The sequence below is a fragment of the Narcine bancroftii genome, chromosome 4, assembly GCF_036971445.1.
Source record: "Narcine bancroftii isolate sNarBan1 chromosome 4, sNarBan1.hap1, whole genome shotgun sequence".
In the NCBI taxonomy this organism is placed as follows: domain Eukaryota; kingdom Metazoa; phylum Chordata; class Chondrichthyes; order Torpediniformes; family Narcinidae; genus Narcine; species Narcine bancroftii.
The window spans coordinates 104,031,147-104,045,894 of record NC_091472.1 but is presented as its reverse complement, the minus strand read 5'-3'; the positions used below and the strand labels follow the sequence as shown (position 1 = coordinate 104,045,894).

Sequence of the window (14,748 nt, the reverse complement as noted above, 5' to 3'; positions counted from 1 at the left end):
TTTGGTATTACTGTAATAATCGCACTTGAACAAGATTCTGGTAATGATTGTTCATCCATTATATGTTGAAGTACATCTAAAAATATAGGAGACATCATCATAGAACACCTTATAAAATTCAACAGTAAATCCATCATCTCCTGGAGATTTCCCATTTGGCATCTCCTGTATAGCTTGCTTAATCTCAAAATCTGTAAATGGAGATTCCAGTTCTTTCACATCCTCTTCTCTTAACACTGGCAAATCTAATGCAGATAAAAAGATTCAATAGAACCATTATCTCAAACCCCCTCAGAAGTATACAATTTTTGATAAAATGAACAAAATTGATCATTAATTTCCTGAGGTTTAGAGATAACTATTGAATTCCTTTTCACAGCATTAATAGTTCTTGAAGCCTTTTCTGTTTTCATTTGCCAAGATAATACTTTATGAGCTCTATCACCTAATTCATAATAACGCTGCTTAGATCTCTGAATTAAACGCTCATATTGATAAGTTTGCATTATATTAAATTATATCGTATTTTCAACTTAGTTAATGTTGCCTTTTTATCTTCGGTACAATCTTTCTGAAATTCTTTTTCCAACTTTGATATCTGTTTCTCCAGTGTCAGACTTTCTGCTAAGTACTTCTTTTTTTCCTTTGCAGTATAACTAATAATTTGGCCTCGTAAATATGCTTTCAAAGCATCCCATAAAATAAAATTACTCTGTACTGATTTTGTATTTATATTCAAAAAAGAAGTAATTTGTTCCTTAACAAAACTAACAAGCTCAGGCTTCTTCAATAGCATAACATTAAATCTCCAACGATAAGTTGATTCCATAACTTCAGGTCCAGTACATGATATAAGTAGCAAAGAATGATCAGACACAATCCTACTCTTATATTCAGCCTAATTAATTTGAGCTTGAAGATGAGCAGATACCAAAAACATATCTATTCTGGAAAATGAATCATGTCTAGATGAATAAAATGAAAAATCTTTCTCTGTTGGATTTAATCTTCTCCAAATCTCAACTAACTTCAGATCTTTCATCAAAGACACCATTTGCACAGCCACCTTCGATTTCTTTATACTTTTCGGAAATTTATCCAATAATGGATCTAAAACACAATTAAAATCCCCTCCAACTAAGATGTTTTCCTTAGCCTGATTTAATGTCAGAAAAGCTTCAGATATAAATTGTTCATCATCTACATTAGGTGAATAGACATTCAACAAAGTCCATGGTTCTGCAAAAATCTTACAATTCACCATTAAAACTCGACCCACTGTCTCAAAAAATGAATCCAGTTCAAACGGTATTTTCTTATGATCCAAAATCACCACTCCTCATGCTCTAGAATTAAAAGAAGAACCAATTACATGTCCTACCCAATCTCTCTTTGATTTTAAATGTTCTTTTTCAGTTAAATGTGTTTCTTGATAAAAGCAATATCAACCTTCATCTTTTTAATATAAGCCAACACATGTTTACGCTTAAGCAGATTGTTCAATCCCTGTACATTAAAAGTTGCAAAATTCAAATTAGGCATTTTATACTAAAAAAAAATTTCTGTTAATTTCACAATTCACACGTATATAAACCACAAAATCTTCCCTTGCTCAAATAATTTTTTAAAAACTAAAGTAAAATACAAAAAAACCCTACAATATAAAAAACAGACACCAAAAACTTTCCCAAAACTACACCAATGTAGTAATTCCCCAATTAACTGGGTGTGGTTAAAAAAAACCACTGGTGGCAGATGACTTTCAAAAGTTTAAGAGTCATCCACCCACCCACCCCCCCACCCCGAGTCGAACTTTTCAGCACTTGTTCATCATATTCACAATTATTCCAATCCCAAAGATTGTTCCGGATCTTCAATATCAATCAGGCTCCTTGACATTTCACCTTTCTTTCCATTCCCATTCCCATTTCTCTTATCAGACATCCTCCTCTTAGGTGACAGTGGTTGATCAGCTCCCCGCACATCTGGTAAAGAATTAGCAAAAATTAATGCATCATAATTATTCTCAAAAAACTGAGATTGAAAGTTTCCATATAAAACTTTCAACACAGAGGGGTACCGAAAAATAAACTTATACCCATTTCTCCACAACACTTCTTTTGCTGAATTAAATTCTTTACATCTCTTAATAATCTCCTGACTCAAATCAGCATAGAAAAAAAACTCTATTGCCTTGACCCATCGTTATATAAATTTAATTATGTACCATTATTGAGAAAGATTAAGATGGATTTGATTAAATTGAAAGATCTTCCGTTGACATTAATAGGTCAGGTAAATTGTATTAAAATGAATATTTTTTCCACGTATTCAATATTTTTTCCAATCAATTTCGTGTTCACTTCCAAAAGTATTTTTTCAAGATTTGAATACGGCAGTACAGAAGTTTTTATGGAAGGGGAAGTTAGCAAGAGTAGCATTACAGAAATTGATGTGGAAATATGCTTTAGGAGGACTTTAATTACCCCATTTTCAAAATTATTATGAAGCCGCACAATTAAAATTTATTAATAAAATGTTGGATATTACGCAACCTCCTAATTGGGCTAAAGTGGAATTAGCCTGTATTTCTGAGTCTTAGGTCCATATTTAAGTGGGACTCTGGTTTATTACATGGATATAACATGCCTGTTTTAAACAATTGTTAGGAATTCTGCTATAGGTTCAAATAGGTATATATACACACACTCCCATCCACATTTAGCAGGGATCAATCTCTCCAAGAATCCCTGGTCTTCTCTTCCCTTCCCACCAACCTTTCCATCCCCTAAGGCACCCTGGCTGAAATTGTTGAATGTATGAAATTGTTGAATGTACAAAACATGTTCCCATCTGTGCCCCTCATTTCCATCCCAATCACAAATACACCTTCCATGTGAGGCAGAGCTTCACATGCACATTGTTCATCCTGATCTACTGCATTTAGTGTTACCAGTGAAGTCTTTGCTACATCGGTGAGACCAAACACAGATTGATTGGGTGGCTGCTTCCTCGAACACCTACACTCTGTGTGTTGGTCAAAACTTGAGCTTCCTGTCACCAATCATTTCAACTCCCCCCAGCCATTCCTAGAGACATTTTCATCCTTAGTTTCATCCACTGGGGAGATGCTAAATGTAAACTGGAGGAGCAACACATCATATTCCCCATGGACCGCTTCAAACCTAACAGCTTGAACATTGATTTTTCTTATTTTAGATAACACTGCACCCTCATCTTGTTCCACTGCTTCCATCTCTTTTTTACTTATTGCTATGCTTACATATTTCCTCTCCGATTATTATTTCCCTTTGATGCACTATCAATTACTCAAAGACTGAGGATGAGGAACTAATAGGATTTTATTCACTGAAAAACAAAGGCCCATCCATACTCTTTGGTTGTCCTGCACTGAAGATGGAGCCATGGAACAGTTGTGGCAACGCACATGTTTGTAGCAGCAAACCGACCCTGCTTGTCATGCAAGGTCAGCAGGGCAGCCATGGCAAAGATGGCATCGCGGGACTGTCTCTTCCGGTCCAGACTGGAAGGGTGCGTGCGCGCTTGCATCATCATGATGCAAGTGTGGAATGCAGGGGGCGGGACCAGAGACTGGCTTAAAGGCTGCAGCGCGGAATTCGAATGAAAGCAGTTGTGTAACTTGAGGTCTCAGCCTGTTGTCTCAGTCTTTTCACTGCGCTCACACACAACCCATTACACTGGTGATCCCAACGAGTGTCCACGTCCTGAAGCCTCAACACAATGGAACCCTCAGCATTGATGCCGTTGCATTGAAGCTGCCAACATTCTGGATGAACAGGCCCCACATTTGGTTTGGCCAAGCAGAGGTCCAATTCCAGATTAAATAGGTAACTTCCAATTCGACGAGAGACTTCTACATCATCAGCTTGCTCGACCAGGAAGCCGCCACACGAGTTGAAGACTTTATCCAGGTGCCGCCAGAGAAATGTAAATACATAGCTCTTAAAAATCTCATTAGCAAGTACGGCCTCTCATGACATGAGAGGGGCACCAGGCTCCTTCACTTGGACGGCCTAGGCGATAGGACCCTGTTCGGCCTTGTTGAGCACGTCAAAAGAATCAAAGGCTTGTTGATCCAAACCAAGGCTTTTATTAACTAGAAGACTGGAGCATATCAAATGTAGGTGGACCAGTCTAGAATGACCTGATCTTGCTAGGAGCAAGTCCTGCCAGTAGGCATGGCTATGTTCTCAGCCAATCACAGTCATCCTACACCACAATCTATACATATACACATTGGTGATAGAATCTGTACTATCACAGCCCTCATGGATGAAATGGTCACAATGGCAGATGGACACAAGCCCTGCTTCATGTTTGAGCAAGTGTTCCTCACGCAAATGCCGGAAGACATCAGACTCAAGTTGCGGCAAATATAAAAACCGACTGCAAAAGCTTTTATAAATATGTCAAGAGGAAAAGATTGGTGAAATCCAGAGTAGGTCCTTTGCAGTCAGAATCAGGGAGGAACTGAAAGAAATCAGTATCTCTTAAGGACATGGTCTTGGGGAAATTGATGGGATTGAAGGCAGATAAATCCCAAGGGCCTGATAATATACATCCTAGGGTACTTAAGGAAGTGGCCATTCAGATAGCAGATGCTTTAAGAATTATTTTCCAGAACTCGATAGACTCAGGATCAGTACCCATGGATTGGAGGGTAGCTAATGTTACCCCACTATTTAAAAAGGGGGGTATAGAAAAAGCGGGGAATTATAGGCCAGTGAGCCTTACATCAGTAGTGGGAAAAATGATGGAATCCATTATTAAGGATGTAATAGCGGAGCATATGACTAGCAGAGAAGGGATCAGACGGAGTCAACATGGATTTACAAAAGGTAAATCTTGCTTGACAAATCTATTGGAATTCTTTGAGATGGTGACAGGTAAAATAGATGGGGGAGAGCCAGTGGATGTGGTGTACCTGGACTTCCAAAAGGCCTTCGATAAGGTCCCGCATAAACGACTGGCTTCCAAAATCAAGGCTCATGGGATTGGGGGCAAATTATTGATGTGGATTGAGAACTGGCTGGCAGTTAGAAGACAGAGAGTTGGGATAAATGGCTCATTTTCTGAGTGGCAGGCGGTGACCAGTGGGGTGCCACAGGGATCTGTACTGGGACCCCAGCTGTTCACAATTTACATTAATGATCTGGATGAAGGGATTGGATGTAATATCTCCAAATTTGCAGATGACACTAAGCTAGGAGGGGTTGTGTTCACGGAAGAGGGGGTCAGGAAGCTCCAGTGTGATTTGGATAAATTGAGGGACTGGGCAGATACATGGCAAATACACTACAATGTGGATAAATATGAGGTTATCCACTTTAGTAATACAAACCGGAGGGCAGATTACTATTTGAATGGCAATAGATTAAGAGATGGGGAAGTGCAGAGAGACCTAGGAGTACTTGTAGACCAGTCTCTGAAGGCGAGCATGCAGGTACAGCAGGCAGTTAAAAAGGCAAATGGTATGTTGGCCTTCATATCAAGAGGGTTTGAGTCGAGGAACAAGGATACCTTACTGCAGCTGTACAGGGCCTTGGTGAGACCCCACCTGGAGTATTGTGTGCAGTTTTGGTCACCTTTTCTAAGGAAGGATGTTCTTGCAATGGAGGGAGTGCAGAGGCGATTCACCAGGCTGATACCTGGAATGGCAGGAATGACTTATGAGGAAAGATTGCGCAAATTGGGATTGTACTCCCTGGAGTTTAGAAGATTGAGAGGGGATCTCATAGAGGCATATAAAATTCTGGCAGGACTGGACAGAATGGATGCAGATGGGATGTTTCCAATGATGGGAAAATCCAGAACCCGGGGCCATGGTTTGAGGATAATAGGCAAACCATTTAGGACCGAGATGAGGAGGAATTTCTTTACCCAGAGGGTGGTGAATCTGTGGAATTCATTGCCACAGAGGGCAGTAGAGGCAGGTTCATTAAATATATTTAAGAGAGAATTAGATATATTTCTTCAGTATAAGGGTATTAAAGGTTACGGAGAGAAGGCGGGGACAGGGTACTGAACTTTAAGATCAGCCATGATCTCGTTGAATGACGGAGTAGGCTCGAAGGGTCGAATGACCTACTCCTGCTCCTATCTTCTATGTTTCTATGTTTCTATTGGCTGACACACATTTTAGCGACCTGCGTAAGGTTGTGGCACAAGCAGACATTCTCTACCGTTCAAGGCACAAGGCCATAGGCTGAGTCAACTGCGTTACACGGCTGCCACAAAGGACAATGCCCAAGACTAGTCCACCATGTGAACAGGCCCCGCCCCACCAGATAACAGAAAGGCCCAATCCCAAATGGTGCTTCTACCATCAGCGTTGGGGTGAGTCAGCCAAAATGACGGGGCCAGTCGACCAAACAACCTTCTCCACATCTGCAACAGGATCTCAGGCTGCAGGTTCCTTGTGGACATGGGGGTGGAGATAAGTGCCATCCCCCCTACAGTGCTCGAGACATGCACAAAACTCCACAGCCTCTGCCAGCGCACTGCCAATAACATCTGACGTTAAAACTTTTGGCACGAGGCAAATTCCTGTACATTCTGGTGAGGTCAACTTCAATTGGTCCTTCACACTGGCTTCAGTGGGCAAAACACTGTTGGGTGCAGATTTCCTGTGGGCACACTCCCTACTAGTGAACCTCCATGGCAGATGATTAATCCACGCTAAGACTTTCCAGACTGTGCCCTTTGGCACATCCAATAAGCTGTCCACCCATCTTGCTTCCTGAAAGCTCCACATGGCCAGTTCAGCCACCTCATTGCTAACTTTCCTTCCATTCTACGCCCCCAGTTCACTGCCACCATGCCAAAGCACAGCGTCCAATACCATATTGTGACCACTGGCCCACCATTGCATTCGTAGGCTCGCCACCTGGCCCCCAACAAACTCAACCACACCAAGGAAGAGTTTAGACGCATGGGGGAACTCGGCATCATCTGCCGTTCTGATAGCACATGGGTCTCACCCCTCCACTTGGTACCAAAGTCCAATGGCAGCTGAAGACCCTGCGGGGACTACAAGTGCCTCAATGATGCACAACCGCTACCTAATTTCCCATATCAAGGATTTCGCAGCAAACCTCATGGAGCGAAGCTCCAAAGTCGACCTGGTCCGGGATACCATCAGATCCCCGGGCACCCAGATAATGTCCAGAAAACTGGTATCATCACTCCATTCAGCCTGTTCAAGTTCCTTTCCATTTGGCTTGAAAAGTGCGGGACAGACATTCCAGTGCCTTATGGACGTGGTCGGCAGAGACTTGCCTTTCCTTTTCATCTACCTCAATGACATCCTAGTAGCCAGCAGCATGCCTGAGAGGCACAGGACACACCCACACCAGCTGTTCAACCTTCTCGCACAGTTCGGCCTCACCATTAATCCAGAGAAGTAGCAGTTCAGACTCGCAGAAATAGACTTTTTAGGTCATCAAATTACCAAAGATAGCACCACCCCCCTTCCCGACAAAGTGGAAGCCATACCACAGGGCTTGCAAGAGTTCATGGGGATGGTGAATTTTTACAACAGGTTCACCCCCGCTGCAGCTGAGATTATATGCCCTCTTTTAGCCCTGATGTCTGATTCGAAGAAGGAGATCGCACGGACGGACAAGGCTCACATTGCTTTCAAGGAGACCAAGGAGGCCCTGGTTCATACATCCATCCTAGTCCACCCACGAATGGATGTACCAACAGCCCTCACAGTCGACGCATCCAACACAGCAATAGGCGCTGTCCTAGAACAGATCATTAACAATTCATGGAGACTTCACTCTGTTTTCAGTCGCCACCTGTAACCCCCTGAACTGAAGTACAGCGTGTTCGACAGAGAGCTACTGGCCCTCTACCTGGCCATCTGCCATTTCTGCTATTTCCTGCAGTGGCTGCTGTTTACTGTCTACAGATCACAAGTTGCTCACTTTCACCTTCTCAAAGTCCTCTGACCCAGAGGCACTTATCCTATATCTCTGAACTCACCACCGCTAATTGACATCTATACGGAAAACACAACGTTGTCGTCAACGAACTCTCCAGCCCAGTGGTCAATGCAATGGTGCAGGGCATCAACTACCATGATCTGGCTTGCACCCAGCAAGACGACCCTGAAATGCACAACTTCAGAACTGCGGTCATCCCACTTGATGCCAATGGCACTACGCTCCTCTGCAACATCTCCACAGGCCAACCTGGCTGCTGGTCCCCGCACAATGGAGAACGGTTTTCGACAAAATCCACGGTTTGTCTCACCCCTTCATTCACACGACTGTGGCTGGTGTCCACAAGATTTGTTTGGCACAGCCTACACAAACAGATCACGGAGTGGGTGAAAACCTGCAGACTGCCGGTCTGCCAAGGTCCAGCAGCACACCAAGCTCCAAGTCCAGCAGTTCGATGCTCCAACCCACAGGTTCCAACACATCCACCTGAACATAGTGTCGCGCTACCTGCTCACGGTGGCGGACAGGTTCACTCGTTGGCCGGAGGCCATACCCATTCTGGATGCCTCCACTGACATGTATGCCAGGGCTTTCCTTTTCACCTGGGTCTCCCGTTGTGGTGTTCCAGCGGACATAATGACCGACCGAGAAGCGCAGTTCACCTCTGCCCTGTGGACCAAGCTCTCTAAGCTCCTGGGCACCTAGCTGCATTGCACCAAGGCTTACCACCCCCAGGCCAATGGGCTGGTCGAGCGCTTCCATCACCACCTCAAATCAGTGCTGATGACATGGCTTGAGAAGCCCATTTAGGTAGATGAACTGCCCTGGTTCTCTGGGGATACGCACAGTGCCTAAGGACAACCTTGGAGCCTCCTCTGCTGAACTAATCTATGGTAAGACCATAGCAGTCCCTGGCCAATTCCTCCCTCCAGCACCCAATCAGTCCTCCTCGAGAGGGTGCAAGACAAATTGGGCTCCCTTGCAGGTCAGCCGCCCTGCAACTACCCCCAGACGTCCTCCTATAAGTATGTAATCGTGCAAAGGGGCACACACGGGACTCCCCTTCAGTGCCCCTATGAAAGACCCTTCAAGGTGCTGTAAAGAAATGCATCCATGTTTACTCTTGACATTGGGGGCAAGGAGGAACTATTCACACTGGACCATTTGAAACTAGCTTATCTGGACTTGTCCTGACCAGTACAGGTACCCCTCACCAGTTCATGGGGGTCAGCCACCTAAATAGCAGACCTCACATTCGATGCATCACAAGACCATCTGTGGTGGTTCTGGTGGGGGGGGGGGGGGGAGGTGGGGGTTGTGTGGCAACGCATATGTTTGTAGCGGTGACCCACTTGTCACACAAGGTCAGCGGGGCAGTTGTGGCAAAGATGGCAACGTGGGATCATCTCTTCTGGTCCAGACCAGAAGGTCATTTGCGTGCTTGCGTCATTGTGATGCAAGTGCCGGAACGCGGGGACGGGACCCGAGATGGGCTTAAAGGCTGCAGTATGGAATTTGAATTAAAGCAGTTGTGTTACTTGATCTCTCAGCCTGCGCTCACACACAACCTGCTACACCAGGGGTGTCAAACTCAAATTCACGGAGGGCCAAAATTAAAAACTTGGACTAAGTCGAGGGCCGAACTAAATATTTATTGAAATTTTTCAACAACATCTGCATGTTTTCTCTTCTTTCAACATATGTAATGTTAAACTTTAGGATATAACTTTAGGAGGATAATGTTACAGGTCAGAAGTAGGTAGCTCAAGTTCACCCTTTGCTTGACCTGAGGGAAACATATTTGGTCCCTGTGGAGATGTAGTCAGCATTCACAGGCTGTGTCCATTTTGGCCTGCATCAGGATTCAGCATTTCCTGCTCACTCCTCAGGCTCTAGGCCTCTATTCACCCTCGACCCACCATCCCTCTACCTGACCAGTCCTTTACCCAACTTCTACTCTCCCCTCACTCCACTTGCTCTGCCTCTACCCACCCCATCCTATACACACTCCTCTACTGCCTCTCTCCTCAACCTGTTCCTCCCTCTACTCATCTCTCACCCTCTAATCACCCCTCCCCTACTCGCCCTGCCCCTCCCCTTTTACCTCTTCCCTATCCACCCCTCCTTCTACTCATCCCTCCCTCTAACTGCCCCTCGCACCACCATAACTTCCCCTGCCCATTACTCCTCACCTACACCCTCTGCCCACCCCTGCTTACCCACCCAATCAGGCCCAGCGCGCTGCCGATCAGCCTTTGCGGACAGCCACCATCTCTCTCTTCACGTGCAGCCGTCCCTGGGGTCTGCGTGGGTGCAAGCGCTGAAGGCCATGGCGACCGGGAGAAGTGCACTCACGCTGTGGAAGGGCCATCCGGTGCCAGTCACGCGGGGCTCGCGCTGCCCGGGGGCTGTGCGCAGCCTGCCATGCCCGTCGCGCCGATAGGAAATCACAGGCGCTTGCCAATCCGCCGCACCGCTCGACAGGTGGGAGAAGTGACTGGTTGTGCGGGGAGCCTTACAACCGGCTTGCGTCGACAGACTTCTCGTGTTACAATTTCTCGTGTTACAATGGGGAAGGATGTGCAATGAAGGGGGAGGATGGTGGGGGTGACATTACCAAAAAACAGCATCGGCTCTCGCTGCAGGGCGGGCCACCTCTAATACATTTTTGAAATGATCTCGCGGGCCAAATATAATTATATCGCGGGCCAAATTTAGCCCGCGGGCCAGAGTTTGACATGTGTGCGCTACACAGTCACCTTTATACAGGAGCCTGAGGGAGTGACCATTGGCACAGATGACCAATGGGTATGCCTGACCAAACAAGTACATGCAAGTGGTGTATCACAACCCTCCCCCTCATTCACCTTCGCCACCTTCTGTCCTATACTGTATCACCTCTAGTCCCCTCCCCAGCTAATTTCCCCCTTTATAGATATAATTTTAACTATTCTATCTTAGTTTCAATAAAAGCTCCCAACCTGAAATGTTGACTGACTATTTCTACCCCTGGTTGCTGCCTAGCCTGTTGAGTTCCTGTAGCAATTCTTTGTTTGCTCAATATTCAAGAATCTGCAACTTTTGTGTTAGTCTTCATAACTCTTCCCTTTCCAAATTTAGAGAAAATCAGGAAAAGGTTAATGATTCATTTGGCATACCAATAAATTAAATCATAATTGTTTCAGCAAAGGTGACCTCTTATTCCAAAGATCAATTAAATGTTTGACCCCTTGATGTTACCTAATCAAAGTGAATTAGAATTACTGATTTGTAACACTACTGTCAATAAATTTATTTCAGTAATGTATAACTTACTTCAGACTAAGAACCCCAAAAAGGGGGTGCATAAATCAAGATTAAGATGGGAATTAGATTGAAATATACAAATAAGTGAAAAGGATGGATGGAGTTCTTTAAGAATAATATAAACTAAACTTATAAATGTAAGATATAGGTTAGTTCAATTACAACTTTTTACATCAATTATATTTGACTCCACAAAAATTAAATAGATTAAATCTGCCATATCAGATTTATGTTTTAGATGTAGAACTTTCTTTCATTCAACTTGGTAATGCCCTAAAGTTAGACAATTTTGGTTAGGGGTAGGTAATTTTTTGGGATGAATTACTGGGGTCAAATTCCCACAGGACCCGATGTTATTTTTACTGAGTAATATTTAAGGCTATAAGGCCAAAATTAAAATTAAATATTTATCAAATTGAATTTGTACAAATTGCTGTAGCAGTTTCTAGGAAATGTATAGCAATATCATGGAAGTCAGAAATAGATTTAGGCATGGAAAGATGGCATGCAGAACTTTGTAGTTGTATACCATTAGATAAAATTACTTATAATCTGTGAGATAAATATCATATTTTTTTGAAAATATGGAGCCTGTATTTACAAAATGTTGGTTTCCATGTATGATTGGACTCTCTGAAGACCTCACTTCTTGGTAATCTCCAATAGACTTTATTGTGTAAATGTTTTATTTTCTTGGCATTCTCCATTTTTTTCTTTCTTTTTCTTTTGGAGGGGTTGTGAAGATATATACCACATGTAATAATTTTTAAAAATAAATTGAATCTAATGTCATTATTATTGTAGTTAAAAATTGATAAAAGTATTCAAAACAAATTGAAGGTGACCTCCAAACCCGACATGAAGTTCAATACAGTTTTTATCTTTCCCAACCCTAACTACACTACTCCAGGACCACTAAAAAATCTGACTGCATTGCAGAAACTTCACTTTTTTTGTACTCACCGTAACTGAATATTTATTATTTTATGCATTTATCTTCATTATCTCTTTTTCTGTCTTGGCATAGTGAGGCAAGTAAGAATTTTGCAGTATCAGTACATTGTATTTATGAATCTGACAATAAATTCTCATAATTGTACTGATACAAATAATATCATTTCAACATTCTTAGCTGAGGTATTAGTATTGGCAAGTGCAATTCATCAAATTTCCTTTAAATAGAGCACTGATTCTATTGTATCCTCTAATGTGTCACATCATCCAAAATACAGCACCTCTAACAGTTCTGCTCCCCATCCAAAGAAAGGGAATGGAACCCACACCTTTCTGACTCTGAGGAGAAAGTGCACTCCACAAATCCAAACTAAAGATTGGACTCACAAAGGAGGAATGATCCCAGTTGTCAAGGGAGAATGAATAATGAGTTCCTTTACTTCAGGTCAGTTCTGGTTTTGTTAAGCTCAACGGTCTGGAAATTGTGAAATTTCAGCAGAGATGAGGGCTGCAGATTTTCTTATTATATCCACTTGCTGGACGGAGATGGGGCCTGGTGCTCCGAGTGGGGAGCAGAGGAAAAATAACAGCAAGTTCAAAATTCACTGTCGATCCTAAACTATTTTAAGAGCCAAACGCCAGCTGTTGGGAACTTTGATCTTTCAGAAGGGGAAGGTAAGACCTTAGCGAAGTCAATTTATTTTGGAGGTGAGGGAAGACAAGTTGGAGGCAAGGGAACTGATTTCTGGCTCCTTGTTGTTTAAATGTTCCTGTGCTTCAGAGGGCAAACCCTCCACTGGAACTTTGCAGCTTCAGCCAATTCTCCCTTTGTTTTTTTTTCTCTGTTGCAATGAACAAACTATGAATGGTTCTTGTTATTTTTTCGACATACTGTATACAGCTTCTTTTCTCAAAGCAAGTTAACAAGTCAGAATTCAAGGTGCAGTGAAAGGATAAACTGTGTAATGGGGGTGCAGAGAAAACAGCAGATGTCATTGATCTGAAAATGCATTCCCCAAATTGACTGGCATAGAGCAGAGCATGGAATCCTGGAGTGGCAGTCTAGAACCTGAACCTGCTGTTTTTCTATAGAACATTGAGGCGAGGCAAGGAATAATTTACTAAAACAGAATGTCTGTAACTAACAGGAGGAACAGAGGAGGCGGAGTTAATTTCTCTAGAAAAGAGAATTCGAGATGCCTTGCAAAATAAAAGAATTTAATAAATTAGACATGGGAAGACCTTACCTCTGAGTTCAAAAGTTAGAAAATAAGATGTTCTTATTTTCAGCCAGCACTCTCTGTAATATTCTCCTCATGGATTTCCTCTGGGTGCTCTGGTTTCCTTCCACTCTACAAAGAATGTACGGGAGTTGTAGATTAATTGGGGTTTTTGGGCGGCAAGTTTTGGTAGGCTGGAAGGACTTGTTACTGTGCTGTTTGTCTAATTTTTTTTAAAAAGAATAAATTAAGATTGTCACTAATAAATTCAGTCAAGTGTTTGGGTCAAATATCTTTCTGTCAAAAAGCAGTGCGAATGTAGCTACCACATTCATTGGTGGAGATGGATGTGTCCAATACCCTTGAAGGAAAGTGAAGAGAAGGTTTGAGCAGCAGAGTGGCACATCTGGTAGGACTCCTTCCCTTCACTGTCTGGTATGGAGGTGCCAATGCACAGGACAGGAAAACACTCCAGAGAGTTATCAACTCGCTGTCCTGGAGTCATAAGTTCAATTCTGACCTGGGGTATTGGCCATGTTGAGTGTACATGCTCTCCCTGTGACTGTGTAGGTCTTCCAAGTGCTCTGTTTCCCTCATACATTCCAAAGGTGCGCGGGTTGGTAAGTTGGTGGGCCACTGTAAAATTGCCACTGGTAGGTGAGGGGAATGTTGATGAGTATGTAGGGAGATAAAAAAGCAGGATTAATTTAGGGTTAGTGTAAAAGAGTGGTCAATGGTCTCATGGACTTGGTGGGCTGAAAGGCCTGCTTTTGTGCTGTATCTCTCAATGACTCTTTGAATCCACAAAGAAATTGTCAATAGATTGATGAGGTTTGACAAGGTAGGCTCGTGCATGTTGCAAACCCCATAAGTCCAATTAGGCCGAATGCCTGCACCTATACTGTGTAAAGTATCGCTTTGCACTTTTTTTAAAAAAGGAACCTATACATTCAATTCCTATTCATCCTTGATTAACTAAAATTTAAAAAAAATATTTTTTGCATCCAAGGCAAACACAAAATGGAAATTAAAACCTTGAAAGATAGCAGGAAAAATCTTTCTCTTGGAAGCATCTCAGTCGACAAAAACTTAATACAAAAATCTTCCCAAGCTATTATTTGGACAGAATCATCAGCTGTAGAATTGACTGCCGACTTGCACCTATTCAGTTCCTGCAAATGACAGAAATTAACAGAAATAAATGTACTCAAAGAAATAATAGTCTTCTCAGTAAAACAAGTCCCAGAAGGCTGTATATTAATCAGACACCAAATGAA

General features: G+C 43.0%; 2 long non-coding RNA genes across 2 annotated transcripts in view; one reads left to right on the top strand and one right to left on the bottom strand.

The window, feature by feature from the left end:
- The window catches only part of LOC138760942 (uncharacterized), a 110,513-nt gene that overhangs the window by 30,710 nt on the left and 65,055 nt on the right, over positions 1 to 14,748 (top strand). The window lies entirely within an intron of this gene.
- Positions 1,808 to 14,639, bottom strand: LOC138760946 (uncharacterized). The gene is made up of 3 exons (XR_011355990.1): positions 14,506 to 14,639; positions 13,499 to 13,603; positions 1,808 to 1,985 (listed from the first exon to the last, which is right to left on the bottom strand). It is a non-coding gene; the product is annotated as an uncharacterized lncRNA (long non-coding RNA).